This window comes from Scyliorhinus torazame, chromosome 6, assembly GCF_047496885.1.
Source record: "Scyliorhinus torazame isolate Kashiwa2021f chromosome 6, sScyTor2.1, whole genome shotgun sequence".
NCBI lineage: Eukaryota > Metazoa > Chordata > Chondrichthyes > Carcharhiniformes > Scyliorhinidae > Scyliorhinus > Scyliorhinus torazame.
Genome location: NC_092712.1, coordinates 113,838,873 through 113,852,257, shown reverse-complemented (window position 1 = coordinate 113,852,257; position 13,385 = coordinate 113,838,873). Strand labels below are relative to the sequence as shown.

At 50.3% G+C, this 13,385-nt stretch overlaps 1 protein-coding gene across 1 annotated transcript in view; it reads left to right on the top strand.

Moving 5' to 3' along the window:
- The window catches only part of LOC140424960 (transcription termination factor 1, mitochondrial), a 93,295-nt gene extending 82,854 nt beyond the window's left edge, over window positions 1-10,441 (top strand). Inside the window, exon 3 of the transcript XR_011947732.1 lies at window positions 10,014-10,441. The gene's annotated coding sequence lies outside the window, so the exon portion shown is untranslated. The remainder of the gene's footprint in view (window positions 1-10,013) is intronic.
- Window positions 10,442-13,385: the final 2,944 nt, after the last annotated feature.

Here is a 13,385-nt window from a genome sequence, read left to right as displayed (position 1 = left end):
GCGAATCCCACTGCCCGGGCATCTTGGTGGGCGTGGTCCATAGGGAACTGAATATAGCGGTCCGCAATGGCTGTCACTGCACGGATGCACCGGTGCGCCAATGTCTGCGAGATGCCGGACAGGTCCCCACTCGGCGACTGGAATGACCCCGTGGCATAAAAGTTCAGGGCCACCGTAACCTTGACGGCCATGGGGAGAGGATGTCCTCCCCCAGTTCCACGCGGTACCAGGTGTGCCATGAGATGGCAGATATGGGCGACGGTCTCTCAGGCTCATCCTGAGTCTCCTCCTGCATGCCCGGTCCGTGAGGTCCTGGTACGACGAGCGGGGCTGGTACACAGGGGGCCTCATCGGGCGTCTCCGTCGCCGTGGCACCTCCACCTCCTCCTCCTCCTTCTGTTGTGCGGGCGACCCGCCAGCCTGGCCGGCTGCCACCTGCCTCTCTGCAGCACGCTCCTCTGCGGCAGCCTCCGCCACCTCCCTGGCACGCTCCTGCTCCAGCTCCCCCAGGGCAACATGTAGAAGTGCGGCTCCCGCCACGGCGGCCAACATCGCTGGGTGATGACCAAACATAACGGCCCGCAGGGGGTGGGGGTGGGAGGGATAGACGACATGTCATCATAACCCCCCCGCATCCCCCCGCAGCCAGGTACCATGGACTGCATGGTCACGACTGTTGCAAGCTGCACCTGGCCAGGCGGACACCCTCCCCAACAACCCCCCCCACCCCCCTGTCCTCCCCGGCACACACCATCCCCAACCCCCCTCCCCCCTCTCCTCCCCGGCACGCACCCTTCCCATCACTCGCCCTCCCCAAACCCCCCCTCCTCCCAGGCACGCACCCTCCCCAACACCCACCCCTCTCCTCCCCGGCATGCACTCTCCTCATCACTCGCCCTCCCCAACCCCCTCCCCTCCTCTCCTCCCCGGCATGCACCCTCCTCATCACTCGCCCTCCCCAACCCCCCCCACCCCTCCTCCCCGGCACACACCCTCACCAACCCCCCACCCCCCTCCTCCTTGGCACGCACCCTCCCCAACCCCCCCCTCATCCCCGGCACGCACCCTCCACAACGCCCCCCTCCTCCCGGCACACACCCTCCCCAACGACCCCCCCAACTCCCCGGCACGCACCCTCCCCGTCACTCACTCTCCCCAACACCCCCCCCCCCCTCCTCCCCGGCACGCACACTCCCCATCACTCACCCTCCCCAACCCACCCACCCCTCTTCTCCCCGGTACCCACACTACCCATCACTCACCCTCCCCAACCCACCCACCCTTCCTCCCCGGCACGCACCCTCCCCATCACTCGCCCTCCCCGGACCCCCACTCCTCCCCGGCACGCACCCTCCCCAACCCTCCCCCTCTCTCCTTCCCGGCACGCACCCTTCCCAACCCCCCCCCTCATCCCCGGCACGCACCCTCCACATCCCCCCCCTCCTCCCCAGCACGCACCCTCCCCAACGACCCCCCCCAACTCCCCGGCACGCACCCTCCCCGTCACTCACCCTCCCTAACACCCCCCTCCTCCCCGGCACGCACACTCCCCATCACTTACCCTCCCCAATCCACCCACCCCTCTCCTCCCCGGTACGCACCCTCCCATCACTTGCCCTCCTCGGCCCCCCCACTCCTCCATGGCATGCACCCTCCCCAACCCTCCCCCTCTCTCCTTCCCGGCACGCACCCTGCCCAACCCCCCCTCCTCCCCGGCACGCACCCTCCCCATTACTCGCCCCCCACCCAGCCCCCCCTCCACTCCCCCTCCCCCTCCCCAGCCCCAGCGCATCCCCAAACCCCTCCCCCCCGGCACTCACACTGCAATGGCTCCTGCGACTCCCACCCCCATCAACTGCGGCCGAGCCGTCACTTCTCCGGCTGCCGCCCCCGCCGACCCCTATCTCCGTGCTGGCCAGCGCCAACCAGCATTACCGATTGACGCCGTTAAATACGTGGTTCGATTTACGCCGGCGTGACCCATGGTCACGTCGGAGGGACTTCGGCCCATCCGCCTGGAGAACTCGGGCGGCCCCGGGGCCCATTGCACGCGCCGGTCCTCGCCATTCTGCGAGGCGGAGGGCGCGATTCACGTCAACAGGATTTTTGGGGGGCCATGGAATATCGCGGGCGGCGTTGGCGGGGCGGGATTTACGACGCCCCCGGCGATTCTCCGACCCGGCGGTGGGTCGGAGAATCCCGCCCCTTGTTTTAAAATTGCATCTAGAATAAGGTAAGTTCACTCACTCCAATTTTTCAGAATATAACCAGTATAGCACGGTTCTTTAGTGAGATTGGGAAGCAAACTCTTAAGCTGAGCTATGCTTCCGCTGGGAAATGTTACTCGGTGGGATCACAAATGGATGCTGCTCAAGACGTTTTGGTCTAAAGAAATGAAAAATAATTCAAAACATAAATTCCTTCATAATGACATTTTACCCAATGCGAGAATGGAGTGGATTTCGGAAAGGAAACAAGGGCCGGGTGTGGTATTATAGGTATTATGGTACCTGATAGGCTGAAGCACCATTGGTGGAAACTGTATGCTTTCTATTGGTTAGGATGTATGGTAGCTCCGCCCTGCTAGGCGGGGTATAAGAACCTGTGCCGCCCCAGCAGCCTTCATTCTGTACCTGCGCTGCTGGGGGAAACATCTAGCTTATTAAAGCCTTCAGTTGGACTACAACCTCGCTTTAGTAGTCATTGATCGTGCATCACCGGGATGCTCCAAAATTCTGGCCAAGTGCTGACGCTGGCGTCAAAACCGGCGCGAGCGATGCCGGAATCAACGGGCCTCCAGACCCAGTCATTCTCCCCTTCGTCGGGGGCTAGAATGGCGCCGGAGTGCTGTGCGTTGCTCCGGCACTGAAAGCTGGCACTGTATGTCCGGTGAAGGTCTGTGCATGCACGCCACGGCCGGCGCGGCCGCGGCCAATATGGCAGACCCCAGTGCGGAAGAACATAGGCCACCCCCCGGAATTAGCACACCCACCGATCGGTTGCCTCGGATCGCGGGCCTGGCCTCCGTGGAGGCCCCCCCCGGAAATCGGCTCTCCCCGCCCCCCCACCAGGACGGCCCTCGCAGCCAGAATGCCGAGGTTCCGCTGGGTAGGACCGTACACGAACGATGCCGGAGAACCGGCGGCCCGGCGGCGGAGTGGCGTGGCGGAATTGGCCCCCCCCCCGGTGATTCTCCGACCCGGCGCGGGCTCGGAGAATCCCACCCCTTGGTGTGAGAAATTGCATTCAGGTAGGTGGGAGAGCTGGTGGGCTTATAATTAATATTGGTAGACAGCATATCCCCAGAAATTGAGACAGAGAAATGGAGGAAGGGGAGTGTCAGAGATGGACCATGCCTGAGACCTTGCCTGAGAGAAGGAAATTAGAAGCAAAATTAATGAAGTTTTCCAGTTCCAGAAGGTGTCAGAAAATGGCATTGATACCGTCATCCATGTATCGGACAAAGAATTGGGGCGGTGGGGGACTAAGTCGAATCAGGCAAGGAATGTTCCACATGTCTCACAAAAATACAGGAATAACTCTGACCAAAATTGCTACCCATTGCCACACCTTTTATTTGGAGGAAGTGCGATGAGTTAAAAGAGAAATTGTTCAATGAGAGAAAAGGTTCAGCTAGGCAGGGGAGGGTGGTGGTGGATGGGGACTGGTTGAGTCTCTGTTCAGGGAAGAAGTGGAGAGATCCTAAGACCAACGTTGTGGGGGATGGAGGTGTTGAGGGATTGGATGTCCACAGCAAAGAGGAGGAAGTTAATATCAAGAAACTGGAAATTGTGGAAATGACAATGGTGTCAGAAGAGTCAGAAATATACTTTGGAAGAGACTGGACAAGGGGAGAATTAATTAGAGTCAAGCTGGGAAGAAATAAGCTCATTGGGGTGTGAAAGGGCTGAAATGAAGGGTCCATCAGGACAGTCCTCTTTATGGATTTTGGGAAGGTGGGGGAAGTGAACTGTTGAGGAACTGAGGGACTGTGAGGTGGGAAGCTGTGGAGGGAAGATCTTCAAAGGAGATGAGGGCGCTGACAGTCCTGGAAACAATGGTTTGATGTGCAGATGCTGGGGTCATGGGGGTCATAGGAAGAAGTGTTTGGTGTTGGTGCTCAGTCTCTGCAAGGTAGAGGTCAAGAACCAGAAAACAACAGCATTACCCATTTCAGCAGGTTTGACAGCAATGTCTGGGTTAGAAACATAGAAAATAGGAGCCTGCTCCGCTATTCATTATGATCATGGCTGATCATCCAACCCAGTAACCTGTTCCACTTTCCCCCATATCCTTTGATCCCTTTAGCCCCAAGAGCTATATCTAACTCTTTCTTCAAAACATACAGGCTGTGAATTCATGATAACGTTGCACTTAAGCGAGAGTGCGATGAGGCCATTAGATCGTGGGAGAGGCCGAAAATACGAACTGCGCTGGGCGCTGATTGGTTTGCGATCTAACCGGCCTGCTCTTGACGAAATTAGGAACCCGCCAGAGCGTGGCAAGAATCCAATTATCACCACTTAAGGCCAATTTTCATACAAATAACTTGAGCAACCCCCTACCTAATGGCCTTCTGTGATCTAAATCCCCAGCAAGTAGTCACATGGGCGCCGATTAGTACTCCTTCACAATGTGAAGCTGGTGGAAGGGCTGCTGCGGGGACCCGAGGAGGTGAGTAGCTATCCTCACTACTGGGCAATTACCCCGGGGGCACTGGATTTGCTGCCCACTCGGAGGGAGGTAGGCGAGGCCTTGGGGGCCGTTCTTGGTCAGTGTGTACTACCATCGGTGGTGGGGTGTGTGCGGAGCCAGGGGTGTGCCTGCACATGGTCTGGGGGGGGGGGGAGGGAGATGCGTGTCCCATGCCACCCACTGGATTATGTGTTCCCCTTCCAGGGGCAACCCCAGCCCCTGCCTGTCCGCCCCACTTACCACCCACAACTTCTACTGACCGCGGAGGCCTCTGGCCGCGCGGCTGAAGGCTATTGCTAATAGGGAATTGGCAATTGTAGTTAAGTGAGCACGCCATAGCTGTCAAGTGGATTCCCGTGGGTAGGCGTGCCATGTAGCAAGTGGGAGTTATTGGTCAGCATCCCAATCAGACCGTGATGCCTGTACATTGTACCTGAACACTGCAGGAAGCAACACCACGTTCGCAGCAGCCAATATCCGAACACCCAGGGGCTGGGCCCTGCACCGGGGACATTTTGGCGACCATAGGGTGGGTGTGTGCACTGGGGAGGGGACTAGTGCCCGTGTCCAGGTAATGTTATGCGCGGGTGTCTGTGGTACAGGATGTGGGGTCCGGTGACCATGGGCCCCCGCTGCTTCTGGGGATGCATGGGCAATGCGTGCTGGATGGCATTGCTGCTTCACAGCGCAAGGGAGCCGGGTTTGATTCCATCCTTGGGTGACTGTGCTAGTTTGCACATTCTCCCCGTGTCTGCATGGGTTTCCCCCAAGGTGCTCCTGTTTCATCCCCCAGTCCAGGTTAGGTGGATTGACCATGCTAAATTGCCCCTTAGCTGCAGGGTTGCAGGGTTATGAGGATAGGGTGGGGGATTGGGCCTAGGTAGGCGACTCTCTCGAAGGATCGGTGCAGACTCGATGGACTGGATGGCCTCCTTCTGCACTGTTGGTATTCTATGATTCTATGACAGTTCTAGAGCAGTTTTAAGTGCTGCTCTCCTTTGTTGGCGGGAGGCTGCTGAGCGTGGGCCCAGCAAATCAGCCGACGGGTCTATCATTCGCAGCATGAAGCCCGTGGGGCCTTGTTAAGGGACCAGTTAATGTTTTATAGTGGTGACGGCCTCGTTGGGCCGAGCGTCAGGGAGCTCTTGGCTGTATCCGCTGGCTACCACACTTAGACACTTTTCCATTCAATCATTTCCACAATGTTTTGGCCTCAACTGCTGTCTGTGGTAATGAATTCCACAGGCTCACTGCTCTTGGACTGAAGAACTTTCTCCTTCTCAGTCCTAAATGGTTTACCCCATATCCTTAGACTGTGGCACCTGGTTCTGGACTCCTCTGCCATCGGGAACATCCTTCCTGCATCTACCCATTCCAGTCCTGTTAGACTTTTACAGGTTTCTATGAGAAGCCCCCTTATTCTTCTAAACACCCGCATATATTAGCCTAACTGACTCAATCTCTCCTCATATGCCAGTTCCTCTATTCTAGGAATCAGCCTGGTAAACCTCTGCTGCATTTCCTCTGGAGCAAGAGCATCCTTTTTCAGATAAGGAAGCCAAAACTGCGCACAATAATCCAGGTGTGGTCTCACCAAGGCCCTGTATAATTGCAGCAAGACATCCCTGCCCGTCCACTTAAATCATCTTGCTTTGAAGGCCATCATACCATTTGCTTACTTTACCACCTTTTGCACCTGCGAACTCACTTTCAGCGACTGGTGTACAAGGACACCCAGGTCTCATTTCACATTCCCCTTTCTCAATCTATAGCCATTCAGATAATAATGTGCCTTCCCATTTCTGTTACCAAAGTGGATAACCTTACATTTACCCACATTATACTGTATCTGCCATGCATTTACCCACTTAGTCGACTGTTCCAAATCACACTGAATCATCTCTGCATCCTCCTCACAGCTCACCCTCTACCCAGCTTTGTGTCATCTGCAAATTTGGAGATATTACAGCTGTTGCTTCATCTAAATCATTAATACATATTGTGGGGTCCTAGCACTAATCCCTGCAGTACCCCACCAGTCACCGGCTTTCATTTTTAAAAAGGACCCGTTTATTCTGACTCTTTGTTTCCTGTCTGCCAATCAGTTTTCTATTCATCTCAATACACTATCCCAATCCCATGCGCCTTAGTTTTACACGTTAATCTTTGATGTGAGACTTTGTCAAAAGCCTTCTGAATGTCCAAATAAACCACATTCACTGCACCCTCATCAACTCTACTAGTTACATCCTCGAAGAATTCCTCATGTCAAGCATGATTTCCTTTTTGTAAATCCATGCTAACTCTGTCCGATCCTGCCACTGTTTTCCAATGCTCTGCTATTAAATCTTTTATAATGAACTCTAGAATTTTCCCCACTACCGATGTCAGACTGACTGGTCTATAATTCTGTTTTCTCTCAACCTCCCTTTGTAAATATTGGGGTTACATTAGCTATCCTCCAATCCTTAGGAACTGTTCCAGTGTCCATAGAATCTTGGAAGATGACCACCACCAATGCATCAACTATTTCTAGGATCACTTTCTTAAATACCCTGGAATGTAGATGATCAGGCCCTGGGCATTTATCAATGCCATTAATTTCCCCAGCACCACTTCTCTACTAATATTGATCTCTTTCAGTTCCTCCCTCTCACTAAATCCTGCGGGACCCGCAAGGCTGTGTACTTAGCCCCATACTATACTCCCTGTACACACACGACTGTGGCAAAATTTGGCTCCAACTCCATCTACAAGTTTGTTGATGACATGACCATAGTGGGTTGGATCTAGAACAATGATGAGTCAAAGTAAAGAAGGGAGATAGAGAACCTAGTGGTTGTGTAATGACAACAATCTCTCTCTCAACATTAGCAAAACTAAAGAGCTGGTCATTGACTTCAAGAAGCGAAGTATCGTACACACTCCTGTCTGCATCAATGTTGCCGAGGTGGAGATGGTTGACAGCTTCAAATTCCTATGCGTGCACATCATCAACAATCTGTCCTGATCCACCAATGTTGACGCCATGCCCAAGAAATCACAACAGTGCCTTTACTTCCTCAAGAAATTAAGGAAATTCGGCATGTCCATTTCATGTCCATATTGACTCTTACCAATTTTTACAGATGCACCATAGAAACATCCTATCTGGCGCCATCACAGCCTGCTATGGCAACTGCTCGGCCCAAGACCGTAAGAAACTACAGAGAGTCGTCAACACAGCGCAGTCCATCACACAATCATTGACTCTGTCTACATCTCCCACTGCTTTGGGAAAGCGGGCAGCATAATCAAAGACTCCTCTCACCTGGTTTATTCTCTCTTCCAACCTCTTCCATCGGGCAGAAGGTACAAAAGTTAGAGAACACGCGCTAACAGGTTCAAAAACAGCTTCTTCCCACTGTTACCAGACTCCTAAGCGACCCTCTTATGGACTGAACTGATCTCTTCACACATCTTCTCGACTGAGTAGTACTGCACTCCGCATTCATCATCTAATGTCTGTGCCTATGTATTTACATTGTATGTATTTATGTATGTCCTATGTTTTTCATGTATGGAGCAATCTGTCTGGACTGTACACAGAAAAATTCTTTTCACTATACACTCAGTACATGTGACAATAAATCAAATCCAATCTAACAGTCTGAAGTTGTTGAACTCAATGTTAAGTCCAGAAGGCTGTAACATGCCTAATCGAAAGATGCAATTTAGCTATTTAGCATGGCCAATCCAACTATCCTGCACGTCTATGGACTATGGAAGGAAATCAGAAGAAATCCACGCAGACACGGGGAGAATGTGCAAACTCCACACAGACATCCAAGGCCGGAATCGAACCCGGGTTCCTGGCGCTGTGAGACAGCAGTGCTGACCACTGTGCTGCACCTCTAATATATTTGAATGTTAATATCGCTGAATTAAATTGTGACTTGGAACTAATCAATTTCAATAATGGTCATCTCACATTATTGCTTTGTCAACTTGCTCAACAGGCTGCCGAGGTTGAACTTGTCTCAGGCATTTACTAAAAGTGTCCTCCAGAGGTCACTGTTGGCACAAATGATTAGATTTAGCACAAAATTGAGATTTCATGAATGTACATAGAACATGGAACATTACAGCGCAGTACAGGCCCTTCGGCCCTCGATGTTGCGCCGACCTGTGAAACCACTCTAAAGCCCATCTATTATAAATTCCCTTATCGTCCATATATCTATCCAATGACCATTTGAATGTCCTTCGTGTTTGCAAGTCCACTACTGTTGCAGGCAGGGCATTCCACGCCCTTACTACTCTCTGAGTAAAGAACCTACCTCTGACATCTGTCTTATATCTATCTCCCCTCAATTTAAAGCTATGTCCCCTTGTGCTAGACATCACCATCCGAGGAAAAAGGCTCTCACTGTCCACCCTATCCAATCCTCTGATTATCTTGTATGCCTCAATTAAGGTTATTGTTTATTTCTCTCCCTAATATTGTTCTACTGTAAACAGTTGCTGGATTAAAGTTATATAACTTACATTGGATGTTAATATTATGAATCAGCGGTATCTAATGAAGCAGGAAAATATGAGTTGTGACAACCTTTGACCTGGAAGCAGTACAGTAACAAAAAGGCATAATGTATTTGAAAGGTGAAGGGAATCGTTAATTTTTTTAAGAATGTTTGAAGAGGGCGTTTAAGCGTTTGCATCAATTGTAAAGAGATCAGCTGTAATGCTGATGTGTGGCAGAAGTGTGTACCATCTACAAGGTGCATTGAAGGAACTCACCAAGGCTCCTTAGGCTGCACCTTTCAGACCCATGACTGCTACCATCTAGAAGGACAAAGGCATCAGACACATGTGAACACCACCACCTGGACGTTCCCGTCCAAGTCACTCAACATCTTGACTTGGAAATATATCACCGTCCCTTCACTATCACTCGGTCAAAATTCTGGACCTCCCTCCCTAACAGCACTGTCGGTGTACCTATACTACATGGACTGCAGTGGTTCAAGAAGGCAGCTCACCACCACCATTTAAGGGATAAATTCTGGCCTTGTCAGAGACGCCCACACCCTGTAAATGAAAAGAAAATTTTTGAATAATAATAAATTATTCATGTGACCTGGCGTCCCTTGACCTGGAAGTTGGACCAAAAGGAAGGAGATTAACATATGAAAGCTGTATGGCTGGCAGACAAAGAAACTATTGCAGGGGAGAACAGAGGAGGCACATTTACAAGAAACTGTGTGTGTGGTATAGTTAAAGAGGACAGAAAACTAAAGACACTTAGAGATTGTGAATTGGACAATTCTATGTTTCAGTTTTTCCAGAGCCGACCAGACTGTTGATGAGGTTTATTAAAGGACTCCGATGAAGAAGTCCCTGAGGAATCTGTACCCTCAAGACTGCTGTGAGAGGGTTCTGCATGACTATGCTGTTTGGGTAACAGCTGTTTCCAGAGGATTCGGATGCAATGGAGTTACTGTTGCAGGTGAATCAAAGACCAAATCCATTGAGTGAGAAAGTGGGAGATTCTACTTTCCTGAAGACGAGTTGGAAAGACTGTGAAATTGCACATGGTGTCTCAATTGAGCAAGAAGCGATAAAATGCTTGTAATCTCATGAGATAATCTTAGTTGTATCTGCCAGACCATGTGTCATTTATAATTTGTACTGTTCGTTACTTGTCTTTTAATATATGTTTAATTTATGTGGATTCTGATTCATGTTGAAGTAAAAGTTACAAAAATATGGAATTGTGTTGGTAATTTCTTCATTTGCGATTCTTTTAGAAAATTTGGTAATTTTGTTTTGAGGTTTATTGTATCAGAGTCGTTGGTTTTACTAACTAAAGAATAGCGAGCGGGTACACTGGATAAAGTGAGTGAACTTTCAGATCATTGGTCCTGCCTTCAGCAAAGAATTACAGAAACCCCAGAAAGTCACAGTGGATGAGCAGGACAACCCAAATGCAAATTCTCTCGGGTGGTTTTGAGGGGTCAAATTCCACATTGTTTTTCAGTGTCATTCACGGTGTGTAACCACAGCAGGTCAGCTTTCTACTGGCTTTCTGTCTCAATTTGTTCTCAATTATTCTGTGGTGTATGATTTTAAATGAATGCCTCCTTAACCAGGGTCATTTGTTTACCACGGTTGCACAATTATTAATTTAGAAGGTGACGACCGCTAAATGTGCCCAAGGAGAAAAAGAAGCTTGTTAAGTTACCCACTCAGGTGGTGAGGTCATTGAATATTTTGAGGAACCTGTTTGCAGTCTTGGGATGAGAATATTTGTTCTCAGTGCTGGTCTCACTTCCTACAGGAGACACAACTGACCTTACTGGCAGGTTTGCTGCCGCAGACGCCTAGCAGTCTGTCAGTTTCCTTGAGGAGGGCACACAGGTCAGACTGTGGGAAATTCTGGTATTTTCTTTGCAGTCTGTGTGCAATGTCCTGCTGTTATGTTTTGCTGCAATGCCAACTCTTCTCAGAATTGATGTTCTGAAAAAGCAGTGGAAAAAAAGGTTCATTACACACTCCGTGAAGTTAGCTGACAGCAAATTGAGTGAGGCAAACACAGATTGCCCTCCAAACTGCTTGACCCAAGATTGCCACTGCGGTATTCATCATAACTATCCTTTAAAGAGTGCATTCTATTTTCAACGATTCCCAGAAGATTATACCTGCTTTAACATGGGGGTATAATTTTGCGCTCAAGGTGTGGGCTTGCGGTAATCCTGATCATTTGCGAAATGGGGTAGAATGACGTCAGGAGGGTGTCCCAATGTAATTGCACCACCGAGCGATATTTCAGTTGGTGGGTGATGCACGATCAATGACCACTAAAGCGAGGTTGTAGTCCAACTGAAGGCTTTAATAAGCTAGTTGTTTCCCCCAGCAGCTCAGGTACAGAATGAAGGCTGCTGGGGCGACACGGGTTCTTATACCCCGCCTATCAGGGCGGAGCTATCATACATTCTAACCAATAGAAAGCATACAGTTTCCACCAATGGTGCTTTAGCCTTAATACCACAGTGGGCAAGCTAGCAAACCCACCAAAATGTAAAGGGCAACTTGAGATAATTTTGAGAGCAGTTGACTGATTTTAAGTGACCTGGATATTGCTTCGTTCTGCATATGGGCCACACATCCAGGCAGCCTTCACATTTTTCATGGATTCTACATTCAGAGCAGTATAAATGGCCCATGGTCAGATACAAAGGTGAGTAGTTAAGGGTTTGGCTGTGAGTGATTTCAAGCTGGTTGATAGGTAATTTATGGTATTTTTGTGTTGTTCTGAAATACTCTCCGATTTGTTAGCATTTCCAGATGTCTTCTGCCAAAGAAGCCCCTTCAGTGCAGAAACCTGTGGAAACATCAGTATCAAAATGGGGATTGTGTACTCTGCTGGAGGGACCTCCTCAGAAGGGAGAGAAGGCAGTTACTTGCAGGTAGTGTCCCAGAGTGGGACCTGTGGATTGAGAGATGCAGCCAGAAGGAGTGCAGGGCCAGCAGGAAGTACAAGGTGTAGCTATCTAAGATGGCCACCTGCAAAGGACAATGAGAATTATGGCCAACCCAGGACTCAGACAGATACACAGCCTATGTGTATCTAAAACACAGGTAACCAGACCTGACCGAAACCCCCGCTCGTTTACATTTTAATGGCCCATTTTCCCAGGACAATAGAACTCCAATCAAGCAACCGGTACAGCCATAGACTGATCGGCGCCACTCCCCTTGCTCAGAAAGCACAACTGTCAAGGTCAATGCCCAGCTACAAAGGCACCCTCCCCTTTATTGGCCGAAATTGAAGGGAGTGATCAGAGCCCTGTCGAACAATTGGGTCCAAGGTTAAGGACCGCCCCAAAGAGCACGAAATCCCAGGGGGATAATAGAGAGCGCAGCCATGTGTTCTGTCTCTCTTGGATCCGGCCTGTGCCAACCCAATTGCAGCAGGAACAGCCAGCTAAGTTCAAGACCAACGATCGCTACCTGACGGATGAACGCAGCAGAGACAGAGCCACTTTCTTGGAACCAGCCAAGTGAAATCCAGATAAAGGCCTTATCCATTTGCACAGTGCCGGTCGCCCTGAAGTTAAGTATAGGTTATTGTAGCTGATAGGTGTAGTTTAACTTGTTGTAGATATTGTGTTTGCATGTTGAGATAACTCTTGTGTATGTAAATAAACCATCTTTTGAACTAACGAACTGGTTGTGTGGCCATTTGATCGATATAAGAGAAAGGCTTGTGGTTCACCGAGATAAATAAATAGAGCAACAAAGGTCTGAAGAAGACATCATTATCCAGCAGGCAGAGTCTACGGGAGTGCTCCTACTACCTGGGCATGTCAGAGGTTCAGTACCATAGAAGGCTCCACCACTGCAGCGAGACTTTCCTATGCGAGATGATTGGTTCTGAAATTATCTCCCAAGGTGTAGGTACCGATCCAACGCCAGTGACTCTGAAGATAATACTGAACTTTACCGCCTCAGGTTCTTCCCAGGTGTCAGTGGGATATCTTAGTGGTGTCAACCCAGTTGGCTGCATCAATCTGGTCACTGGTAAGCTGTTCCAAAGGGTCAGTACCTTCATTTATTTCTGGGCCAACATAGCCAGCTAGACAGAGCAAAACAGAGGCTTTGCATCCAAGGAGCCACTAATTGCACACGTGTGCCTATAAGGTGCCAGT